Source organism: Cajanus cajan, chromosome 3, assembly GCF_000230855.2.
Source record: "Cajanus cajan strain Asha chromosome 3, NIPB_CcT2T_4, whole genome shotgun sequence".
Classification (NCBI taxonomy): domain Eukaryota; kingdom Viridiplantae; phylum Streptophyta; class Magnoliopsida; order Fabales; family Fabaceae; genus Cajanus; species Cajanus cajan.
Window position 1 is genome coordinate 53,343,003 of NC_138519.1, and position 12,101 is coordinate 53,355,103.

A 12,101-nucleotide genomic window follows, 5' to 3' on the forward strand; every position below is an offset into this window, starting at 1 on the left:
TCCCATGTCTGGCCAAAATAGCCAAGCCGATCATGGGATTGCTGCAGAAAGTCAACAAATTTGCTTGGCCAGAAGGTTGTTAAACGACTTTTCAAACACTTAAACAGCGGCTCGGTACACCACCCATCCTTTTGAAGCCCGACCTTCACTTGAGCCTAATTATGTACATGTGTGTTTCAAATGAAGCAATCAGCGCGGTGATAGTGCAGAAAAAAGAAACACAACAACCTATCTACTTCATCAGTCAAATGCTCCAAGAGTCCAAAGGAAGGTATCAGTTGTTGGAAAAGGTCACCCACGGGCTCGTCCACACAGCGCGGAGACTTAGGCAATACTTCCAAGGCCACCAGGTGGTAGTTCGCACAGATTGTCCGATCGCCAAGGTATTTCGGAAACCCGAATTAGCAAGACGCATGATGGCTTGGTCAATCGAGCTATTGAAGTTTGACTTCTCGTTCGAACCTAGAGGCCCAATCAAGTCCCAATGCTTGGTTGACTTCATCAATGAATTGTAGCCGAAAGGGCATTTCAAAAGTGACTCCTGGGCAATGCATGTAGACGGTTCCTCTAACAACCAAGGTAGCAGAGTCAGAATAATTCTAGAAGGACCCGCAGGCTTGGTACTAGAAAAATCCCTCCACTTCGCATTCAAGGCATCAAACAATCAGGCTGAGTATGAGGCATTATTAGCAGGACTTAGGTTGGCGCAAGAGGTCGGTGTTAGAAGGTTGATTTGTTGGACTGACTCCAAAATAGTCGCCAAATAAGTGAACGATCACTTCCAAGTCAAAGACGCCAATCTGTTAAGGTACTATCACCTTTTTCGCGGTATGTGCAACAACTTTAATGAAGTACAAATTAAACACACACCCAGAGAGTATAATGATAGGGCTAATCAACTGGCTCGGTTGGCCAGCAGTAGTTGAAAACCTGGTCAATTGCGAACTACTCTCCACCTCGAGTTGCCTAAAACAAGTGTTGATGCCATCGAATGTTTGGCAATTGATGAACCCAGAGTCACCAAAACCAAAATGACTTGGATGGATGAGTTGCTTGATTTCATTCTACATGGCAAAGAACCAGCAAATGCCTCGGCTGCCAAAAAACTTCGCACCCAAGCCGCACAATACTTGGTCATAGGTAGAGAACTATACAGGAGAGGCTTTTCGACCTCGTTGCTCAAATGCATTGACCCAAAACAAGCCGACTACGTATTAAGAGAGGTCCATGAAGGAATTTCTGGATCCCACTCGGATGGAAGAACTTTAGCAGCCAAAGTGCTACGAGCCAGATATTATTAGCCAACTCTTAAAGGGGATTGCGCTCAGTTCGTCAAGCGATGTCTCCAATGTCAAAGGCACGACAACCTCATCCATGCATTGGCCGAAGAACTACAGAGCGTAAGCTCTCCTTGGCCATTCGCCCTATGGGGGATAGACATTCTCGAACCATTTCCCATTGCTAGGGGCCAATGTAAATTTCTATTGGTTTCTATAGACTATTTCACAAAATGGATTGAGGCCAAACCGCTCGCCACAATCACAGCAAACAATGTTCAAGTTCATTTGGAAGAACATCATCACACGCTTCGGCATCCCTCACGCCATAGTGACGTTCAATGGTCTACAATTTATGGACCAAAAACTCAACTAGTTTATCCAAGACCTGGGAATCAGACACCGATTTACATCAATTGAGCATCCACAAGCTAATGGACAAGCTGAAGCCGTATATAAGGTGATCCTCTCGGAATTTAAAAAACATTTGGGAGACGCCAAAGGAGCCTGGGCCGAGGAGTTATTTGAAGTGCTATGGGCTTACCACAGCACCCCTCAATCCACAACGTGAGAAACCCCATTCTGGTTGACATACGAAACTGATGCCATGATCCTGGTCGAAGTAGGAGAACCCTTCTTTCGTCAATTACATTTCGATGAGGCTACCAATGACATGTCACTTTGAGCAGAGATTGATATGGTGGATGAAGTGCGTAATAAAGCTTGGATCATTGCTGAAGCCTGCAAGCAGAGAATGACCCGAAGGTTTAATTCCAATCTCTTCAGAAGAAAGCTCAAAGAGGGAGATTTAGTTTGGAGAGTGCAAGGATCGGCTAGGAAGAACCCGAGGGAAGGAAAGTTGGCAGCCAATTGGGATGGCCTGTTCAGAATCCAGTACAGCCTGAGTAATGGAGCATACAAACTTGAGGAGCTTTCGAGCAAAGTCATCCCTAGAACATGGAATTTAACACACTTGAAGACTTATTATAGTTCAATTTTCATTTCTTTTAGTGTATGTTTCAAAGGATGTATACACACCAAGGTGCACTCTTTTCCTTGATCGGTCTTTTCTCCCCTAATCAAAATGTGAAAAGGGATTTTGGCTGACAAGATTTTTAATGAGGCACCAATCAATGATGTTCAATTCACTCTTGCTCATCACTATTGCTTTTAGCTGATTGCTCGAATTTTAAATTCACAAGGCTTCCCTCCCAAGTCCCTCACTCGGCCAAGGATGTGCCTTTGGAAGTTGCTCGCAAGGCTTCCCTCCCGAGTCACTCACTCGGCCAAGGACGTGCCATCAGAATTTGCTCGCAAGGCTTACCTCTCAAGTCACTCACTCGGCCAAGGACGTGCCTTCGAAATTTGCTCGCAAGGCTTCCCTTCCGAGTCACTCACTCGGCCAAAGATGTGCCTTCAGAATTTGCTCGCAAGGCTTCCCTCTCGAGTCACTCACTCGGCCAAGGACGTCACTTTGGAATTTGATCACAAGGCTTCCCTACCGAGTCACTCACTCGGCCAAGGACGTGCCTTCAGAATTTTCTCGAAAGGCTTCCCTCCCGAGTCACTCATTCGGCCAAGGACGTGCCTTCGGAATTTGCTCGCAAGGCTTCCCTCCCGAGTCACTCACTCGGCCAAGGACATGCCTTCAGAATTGGCTCGCAAGGTTTCCTTCTAGAGTCACTCACTCGGCCAAGGACGTGCCTTTAGAATTCTCTCTCAAGGCTTCCTTCCCGAGTCACTCACTCGACCAAGGACGTGCCTTCAAAATTTTCTCGCAAGGCTTATCTCCCGAGTCACTCACTCGGCCAAGGACGTGCCTTCAAAATTTGCTCGCAAGGCTTCCCTACCGAGTCACTCACAAGACCAAGGACGTGCCTTCGGAATTAGCTCGCAAGGCTTCCCACCCGAGTCATTCACTCAGTCAAGGACGTGCCTTCAGAATTTTCTCTCAAGGCTTCCCTCCCGAGTCACTCACTCGGCCTAGGACGTGCCTTCGGAATTTGCTCGAAAGGATTCCCTCCCGAGTCACTCACTCGACCAAGGACGTGCCTTCGAAATTGGCTCACAAGGCTTCCATCCCGAGTCACTCACTCGGCCAAGGACGTGCCTTTGGAATTAGCTCGCAAGGCTTCCCTCCCGAGTCACTCACTCAGCCAAGGATTTGCCTTTAGAATTGGCTCGCAAGGCTTCCCTCCCAAGTCACTAACTCGGCCAAGGACGTGCCTTCGAAATTTGCTCGCAAGGCTTCCCTACCGAGTCACTCACTCGGCCAAGGACGTGCCTTCGGAATTGGCTCGCAAGGTTTCCCTCCCGAGTCATTCACTCGGCGAAGGACATGCCTTCGAAATTTTCTCTCAAGGCTTCCCTCCCGAGTCACTCACTCGATCAAGGACATGCCTTCGAAATTTTCTTGCAAGGCTTCCTTCCTGAGTCATTCACTCGGCCAAAAAATGGCTCCTTCGGTTTACGGTTCGAGTTCGGCCAAGGTTTAGCTCAGCCTTACTTTTCGAATGACCTTCTCGGTCAATGACATGCCATCGGTCAGCATTAGAGTTACATTTAATTTATTCTAACTGAAGCAATTATAGCAATGCATGAGAAATTTCAATTAACATATCATGTAGAAAAATAATCTGAATCGATCAACAAAGTGTTACTTCGTTTCAAAAGTAAAGAGGCTCTATCAGCCCGGGGGTACAATTATAAATCGAAAGGGCTCTATCGACCAAGACAAAAGCTAGTAAAATGCACAAATAAAACATAGGCCATATCAGCCTGTACTTACAACCAAAACCTACTCGTTTTGATTGTCATCATCTTCCTCTGCGCAATTGTCCCCAGCACCATCATCCTCCAGATCAACTTGGGCGTCCTTGTCCATTACCTGTTCGGGGATGGTGGTTGCAGGTGCCTCGGCATCAGGTTCAGCCCCTTCCGGCATCTTGGCAAATGATATGAACGTACCTTGATAAAAGTCGCGTTCCATATCAAATTAGAAGTCATCCAGCAATTGGCAAAAGGCTTTTGCCTGCCGAACGGCCTGAAGGAACCCAGCTCCGTGTTGAGCCATGATGCGATCTTTGGCCACTTCCTTAAAGTCGACCAGTTCAGCCTTCACCCGCTCGATCTCTTCCTGATGTTCCTGCCCTTCATTCGAAGCCTTTTGAAGCTCCAAGGACATTATTGTTCTCCCGACTCAGTTGGCTTATCTCAGCAGGCCTTCGGTGGTTGATAGAGCCTCGGCAAATGCTTTGTCGGCCTATTCCAACTTATGCTTCATCTGTATCAGTTCACCAACTGGTTCCATGGTGAGATGATGACAAAGCACAAGTGATTGGGCTTGCACTTCACAAAAGTATTTCCACTTGGACACGGTGTCCATCCGATCCAAGAAGTCTCGACCTTGGTCTGACAAAGCATCTGGACGGATGAGGCTGTCAGCCGAGCTTTTTCCCCTTGTTGCCTTTTCAACGCTTACGATCTGGTGAGGAGGGTACTCGTTCACCCTACTCGGCTCAGGGAGTACGAGCAACCCCTGAATCGCCACCCACACCACCTTGCCGAGCATTCTTCAGGCGCTCCGCTAGCAAATTCTGGATGTTCAGCTCGTTTGCACCACTTGTCACCATAATGCCTGCAAAAACAACCAAGTCAACATTAATATGACTTTAACCACTTGCCAAACAGGACAGATAACATACCTATCAGATCGTTCTCCCATCTCAGGGACTCAATCAAGTTAATCAGTGTCTGGTCGACAACCGCTTCGGGAGACGAAGCAACAATTTCAAAGCCTCTTTCTCTTTGGCTATTAACAACTCCTTCAGAACAATGTCATACAGCTGGGGAGCACGAGTCCAATAAAAAGGCAACAAGCCCTTATTGTCTCCATTACAAAAAAAATCTTCGTCCGTTCGGCCGGATAGTCACTCGAAAAAACCTTGCCTTAAAATTCTTATAAGACGAGATGAAACTATCCAACAATCACTAGTGCAAAAATTGGATTTAAAATCGGAGTTTTAAGATCGGTTACAAGAGTGACGTGGTGGCAATTTTGTAAATAATATGAACACTTTTAAGATCGGTTCAAATTTAACCGATCTTAAAAGTACTTTTAAGATCGGTTATTTTATGACCAATCTTAAAAGGTATACATTTAAAATCGGTCAAATATAACCAATTTTAAAAAGTATTTTTAAAATCAGTTACATTTTAACTGATTTTAAATCATGTCTTTTTTACTACTTTTAAAATCGGTCATAAAGTAACCGATTTTGTAAACAACATACAAAATCGATTCCTAGATAACCGATCTTAAATATCTATAACTAAGCTACGATAATCGATTTTCCTTTCTATGTTCCCTTTTACGTTTCAACAATTTCGGCCTCCACTATCTGCTTTGTTCGTCCAGGTTCACAAAGAGGCAGCTGTCTGTTCGGCTTCAGGTTCGTTTTTAAGCTTTTTGTTGCCCTTTCCTTCATTCGTGCTTAGGGTTTCTACCCATTCACGATGGCTTTCACTAAAACCTTGCAAACTCCTTCTGATTCTTCCACACGCGAATGTTTTTACTTGGTTGCGGCGAGGGAGTATATGTGACCCTCTTCGCGGACTAGGGACCTCACTAAAGCTTCGTTTTTGTTGATGAAAGCTTCTGTTGGTCTTCTTCTTCCTCCATCGTCGCAACGCAACTACTAGTTTTTCTTTTGAGAATTGAGAAAGGCAGAGAGAGAGAGAAAGATGCGGTGTTACGGCATAAGCATTCCGGGAAGCGAGCAACGATTCTGGGCGTCGGGGGGGAGTCGGGTGTTGGGCCGGCCCACGGGGAGGCGGCCCTGGCCCAGGCGTTTCCTCGGGCAACCCTAAGGGAGGGTTTGGTAATGGAAGTCAGCTTCTACGACCTATTGGGGATACCGGAATCGGGTTCCATCACAGAGATCAAGAGCGCGTACAAGCAACTCGCGCGCAAGTACCACCCTGACGTGTTGCCCCCCGATAGGGTGGAGGAGCACACCAAGAGGTTTATTTAGCTGCAGGAGGCCTACGAGACCTTGTCTGATCCCTCGCGAAGAGCCATGTACGACAGAGACATGGCCAAGGGCATTAGCTTCGCTTTCGGTGCTCGTCGACGCTACAACTATCACGACCAGGTTTTTTTATATTCCTTCTTTCAAACCTTGTTTCCTTCACGTTTACCTTACTCATTACTTTTTTTTTTTTATTTTTATTTGCCTTTGCACTATGCCTTATTTATTTCGCTATTTTTCACTCTCTGTCTTAATTATGTGATTTTATATTTGTTAATTTGGTGGTTTAAATTATGAATTGTCAAATACTTTTACAACTGATTTGTTTCTATGAGTGTTGTATCATTCATATTTGACCTAGAATGGGAATTGCCTCATCGTGCACTTTTGCGTTCTGATATTTGACATTTTTGGTTGCTTATTGTGGCTTATTAATTGGAACTTGGTTCATTCGCTGTACTATGCCTTTTTTTTTACACTACCTTTATATATAGGAAACATCATTAAACTGCTGACGTTTTTATAACAGAAAAAATATAGGTTTTGAAACTGATTTTAATATATGAAAAGGCAATAAACTGGTTTGTGATGCTTTTATAGCAGAAAAAAATATAGAAAAATCAATTCTTTAAAACTGGTTTAAAACCAGTTCATTTCTTAAAACTAGTTCAAAATTAGGTTTGGTTATGAAACTAATTTTAAACCCGGTTATAAACCTGTTTATTAAAGCAATTCAGTTTTTAAACCAGTTTATTAAAGTGGTTCAAATGGTTTATAAACCGGTTCAGTAAAATGGTGAGGTTCAGTTCGGTGCAGTTTTTTTGGAAAAACCAATCCATGCACACTCCTAACCCTTCCTCTCTTCTCAAGGTAGGCACTCCCTCAAGATAAGTGCCACTTATATAAACCATTGTTCATCATAAAATAAACTAGGAATAGTTTTGAAGCATAAATTTTCCTTCTCTTGTTAAGGTTAATATGACCGTGGTTGTTAGTTGTCAGTGTCATGTAATTCTTGTAACACGGTTAATGACGATCATCGTGTTCCTTTCTTGAGCATCTTTTAGTCTAACTGCTTCATATGTAGTCATGGTATCAAAATCTAATAACTAACCAACCAGTCTCTATGAGGCTTCTTTTTGACCTTGGCACCTTTTGTGTAACTGATCTTTGAAAAACACTTGTTTAGGATAACTGGTGTCACATTGCTTGGATCAATCATTTTCATTATTATTAAACTCCTTTACCATGATCATAATTGATACTAACTTTTAGTTACTTTCCATTTCTGTTATTTATCTCATTATAATTGTATGTTCCTCTTCTTTTAATTACACTATATAATCAGAATCAATTAACAATCTGATTATATTTTTTTCTTTTAAGATAACCTGCTACCTGCATGGTCTATATTCAATTAACATGATATATATAATGTTTAAGCATTCGAAATAGTTAATTAAGTATTTTGCAGGAGGTCCCAAGTTTGAGCCTCTGTGCCATTATTCTTTTTATATAACCTTGGCTGATTTTATTTCCGTAGCACTTGACATCCTTTCACCTGCATTTAATTGCAGCATACTGTAATCCCCCTACAACAATTGGTCAGCTTTGGTTTGAACCTTGTGAGCAGATCATTTGAATTTCAGGTTACTTGCTTTTTCTTCTCTTTTCATCCCTCTTTTCTTGTCAATGTATTTTGTTTACAAGTTACTTTGTCCAAATACATTTCCATTTTCACCTACCCTTTTATAACTCCAACCAAGACCAAGCATAAACTTGATCTTCCATGTGTGTGTGCTATTTCTCCTTTTGATTTTGGTTGTGTATTTATGCAGGCTGATGCCTTTGCTAAGAAGCTTGGATACGCCTCTGAACTACGGTCTGGTCTTGTGAAACTACAGGTGACATTTTATTATCAATACTTGCATATGATTGAAGCTACTTCTTTCTACTCGATATTTACACTTCTTTAATTTTTACATATTTCAAAATTTCAAAATACTTTCTAAATTAACTCTTATATATTAGAAACAAACTTCTACCTTGTGTGAAAAATTTTAAGAATAAAAAAAGAGAAATAGAATAAAAACTTATATAAAAAAATATAGCAGGTTTTGTAAGAGGAATTTAGTTATATGGGAGCTTAGGGAAGAGAAAGAGATGGAGAGCTATGAACAATCTGATGGTTAGTTATGAGCAGAGAGCCTTGCCCCCTATAGGAGCTTAGCACTTGGCAATAGGAATATTGGTTCCTCTGTAATCTCTCATTCTCATAAATAATAAACATGTTTATTTCCAGTAGTGACTATTTTCCCTGTTGATTTCCTATTGTCTAAGAAATGTTCCCATTTTGGTTAGTTAGTAAATAAAAGAAACAGATCATAAAATTAGAAATAAAAAGGTTATGAGAGTAGTAGTTTCCAAAAATATGAAAGCCCGGTGAAGTCAGTTTTTCAGCTCCATAATAGAACTTCCGGTGCCAAATCCACATGTTTGCTGAAATTGTACATATATGAATGGATTTGCTGAAAACATGAGAAGAATGATAAGACAGGTAAGTATTAAAATCACATGAACCAACTTACGCGAGAGAGAAAATTCTGGGTGCTATCTGGTTATTCTGCTCAATGTCTTTCACCATAACCTAGAAAGAGAAGAAATGAAAGGGAAAACAAATAGAAATACCCTAGAGTTAAAGTCTTTCCAAAATGAGCACCTAAATGCTAATTATTTGAACAGGTGACCCCAACCTTAGATTTCAACCTATTCCTTCAACCGAATAATAATTCACTCTACAATTAAGAATTTTATGAACGAGAAGTGAAGTTTTAATTTTACAGCATTCATCTTTCTTGCATTTAAATGTAAAAAGTAAGTGGTCATACATGATCACGTGGCATCCTTTTAAAGTGACACGTCAATCAAACTGGCAGTGGTAACTTCCTCGGTTTGTTCATACAAAATTAATAGATGTACACCTTGTTATCATATATACTAGACTAGAAAAAGAGAGAAAAATATAAATGTGATAAATAATTAATATGATTAAATAAGAAGATAAATAGAGAGAAAATAAAAAAATCACTGAATTTATATTAACGGTTGGATTTTATATATCAATTCTTGTATGAATAAACAATTCAATAAATCCTTAAGAATATATGAATAAGGATAATAAGCTAATTACAAAAAATATTACAAATAAACATACTTGATTTATTAGATAGGTAAATTGTTTAAAAATATCTAATTTCTTTTATTGATTATCATTACATTTGACTTTACACTAATCATAATATCATTTTATCATTAGGGCCATGGAAGGATATCATATACTTAAGGGTTCAAAGATGAAGAAAAAAATGAGTTGGGTCTCTCCTAAAGTAAGATTTTAATTCTAGCAATGATATTTTTTTTAAGTAATTTAGTAATTTTTTTTAATTACTATTCTATTGAAATTGATTTTATATTCTTTTTGTAGTCTCATAAACAAAAAGGAAATTATGAGTGCGGATACTATGTAATGAAGACAATGCATACTATTGTCGATTCACAAATAGTATCTGGGTGGACTGAAGTAAGTTTTACAATTTTGAAAGTTTTTGTTTTAACTTCCCATTCTATATATTTTATGAATTATTACTAATTATTTTAATTTTTCTTAACAGATATTCATAGATCAATCACCATTGCCACTAGAAGACATAAACATCATTAGGGAGCAATGGGCCACATTTTTTATTGACCATTACTTTAACTAGTTTGGGCTTATGATTTATAGTATTGCTTTAATTAGTTAGAACTTACATTTCATTGAGCAATGTAGTCCATTTATGTATTAGATGTATTTAAAACTATTCAATTATATATATATGATTAACATTTATCATCTTGTCATTTGTATGCGATTTGTGCTTCATTGAGAAAATATTTTAAACTGTCTGGTTTTTCAGCAAGTTTTTTGTTCTGAGGTGCTCTCAAAACAAGTCAAATATACAAAAAAAAAATCACTATTTTTAAGATCGGTTATGTCATAACCGATTTTAAAAGTAGACTTTTAAAATCGGTTGTTACATAACCGATTTTATAAGTCTTGACTTTTAAGATCGGTTACAAAACAACCGATTTTAAAAGTCTTGACTTTTAAGATCGGTTATATAACAACCGATTTTAAAAGTAGACTTTTAAGATCGGTTGTTGTTATAACCGATTTTAAAAGTCAAGACTTTTAAGATCGGTTATAAATCAACCGATTTTAAAAGTCTCTTTTAAAATCGGTTGATAACCGATCTTAAAAGTCTACCTTTTCAAAATCGGCTCTTTTAAGATCGGTTCCATAACCGATTTTAAAAGTCCAAAATAACCGATTTTAAAAGCATTTTTTCTACTAGTGAATAGCCGATCAGCCACTCGGCTCAACGATAACCATTTCGCCAAGTCGGTCAGCCTGGATGAGTAGAAATGCAGGAGCAGAAAAGGGGTAGGTTGAATGTTGAGGCATCGACACAGATGGTTGAATCCCTACATTTGTGCCCAACTATTTAGATGCAACTATGTTGGAGCAACGTTCAACACCTTAAGTACCCCCATTGTGAAGTTGTCGAATGGAAACTTCACCTTAAGGTCTCGGAGCAAGCAATCGTACATGTATAATGAATCCATCTTCTCCAAGTGCTTACTCAAGAAAACCATGTCTGGATCAGGAAAAGCATTATTTCGATATTGCCTGAATTCTTATCAGGTAGGGGTCTTCCGATGCATCAAACCTTAGGCAATTCGTGTATGCCAGTAAATTTGTGATCATCGATACGTCTCGGTACCGATAGTAGTATGATGTCACTTCCCCATTCACCCAACCAAATTCAGACACATCGGATGGCCCATACTTCTGTCGATTTGACACACGCCTAACCTTAGACCGAACGACCGAACTCCCACTGGTGGATGTCTCTTTAGAGCTACTTCCCAGACCCTCAAGCCTCCGATAAAAGACAGCAACTCCACACTAGATGAACTATCAGACTCACCGGACGACAATTCCTGAATCGGAGATCCCATTCGGAAGGAGTTGGCCGAAGAGCGATCGGACGACTCTGACATCTTAAGAACGTACTGTCGGGGTGGCTAGTCCTCTAAAAGATCAGTTATGCTCTAAAACTCGATCGTCTTCAGAGCTAGTCAACCACTTGCACTCGTTCAGTCAATAGGAATACGCGTGGTGGGCTCTACTACCATTGCCTATTTATAGCCCAAAATTTAAATTCAAATGGAGAAATCCCAACCCTTAGATCTGAGAGATCCAACGGTGCAAACCACGCGACCTTTCAACTCAACCCTTCGGAATGCTAACCGACTTGACCGTTATGAATGGCATGGACACCTTCTGACGTTCTTACCCTTGAAGACAATCATTTCTCTCTCTCCAAGGCTGGGGGCAAATGTACAGGTAGTACCATTCGGCCACCTACATTTCGAGTGAAGCAACCCTTAGAACCTGTAGCCATCCCTAAACGGTGATTAAGGGTTAATCACATAAAGAGCACAATTAGAGGTGCATTACCTAATCAGTAACCCTAGTGTAAGGCCCATGGAGGACAAGGCCCATTAATGTCACTATAAATAGTTCGTATCTCGAGGTAATGTCACTGTTCAATAATTGCTATCGATATTCGTGTTTGTCTTGACTTGAGTGTCGGAGTGCCTTTTGTAGGTATCCACCCTCTCACTGGAATATTTGATTGAAGCTCTCATTCGATCTACGAGAAGATTACTAGTGTGTCCTTCAGATAGG

General features: G+C 40.5%; 1 pseudogene across 1 annotated transcript; it reads left to right on the forward strand.

Annotated features, from left to right (window-relative positions):
• Positions 1–5,596: 5,596 nt before the first annotated feature.
• LOC145955781 (chaperone protein dnaJ 20, chloroplastic-like) lies at positions 5,597–10,199 on the forward strand (annotated as a pseudogene). Its single transcript, XR_014432478.1, has 6 exons — positions 5,597–6,430; positions 7,885–7,956; positions 8,146–8,211; positions 9,624–9,693; positions 9,792–9,887; positions 9,979–10,199. The product of XR_014432478.1 is annotated as a chaperone protein dnaJ 20, chloroplastic-like (transcript).
• Positions 10,200–12,101: the final 1,902 nt, after the last annotated feature.